This window comes from Eimeria mitis, genomic scaffold (assembly GCF_000499745.2).
Source record: "Eimeria mitis Houghton genomic scaffold, Emh_scaff236, whole genome shotgun sequence".
NCBI classification, from domain to species: Eukaryota; Apicomplexa; class Conoidasida; order Eucoccidiorida; family Eimeriidae; genus Eimeria; species Eimeria mitis.
Genome location: NW_013570696.1, coordinates 5,420 through 5,866, shown reverse-complemented (window position 1 = coordinate 5,866; position 447 = coordinate 5,420). Strand labels below are relative to the sequence as shown.

The following is a 447-nucleotide window of genomic DNA, read 5'->3' as shown; positions in this document are numbered from 1 at the left end:
ATATATATATATATATATATATATATATATATATATATATATATATATATATATATATATATACGATTCAGGGCCCTAATGGGTCAGCTACAAACGATAAAGAAAAAACAAATTGGGTTTTTGCATTCTCTAAAAAGAGAGCTGCTGACGGAGTGTCTCATCATAGAGTGGATGGAAGTAAACCCTAAACCCTAAACCCTAAACCCTAAACCCTAAACCCTAGAAAAACCCTAAACCCTAGAAAAAGAAAACCCTAAACCGCGAAATTTAGTCCACTAGGTGTGGGGAGATAACCTCCAATGAGGTCAGGGATGTTTGGGTTGAATTGAAAGTAGGTGGTTTAGGGTTTAGGGTTTAGGGTTTAGGGTTTAGGGTTTAGGGTTTGTTCAGGCATTTTTTTCTCACTTACGTTTGGCGTTGGGTCCTTCGGATTACTTAAGTTACCAG

The 447-nt window shown here is 36.5% G+C and overlaps 1 protein-coding gene across 1 annotated transcript in view; it reads left to right on the top strand.

The window, feature by feature from the left end:
• The window catches only part of EMH_0004700 (B-box zinc finger protein, putative), a gene marked incomplete at both ends in the record, with an annotated part of 5,154 nt that overhangs the window by 4,548 nt on the left and 159 nt on the right, over positions 1-447 (top strand). The gene's annotated exons all lie outside the window — the stretch shown is intronic.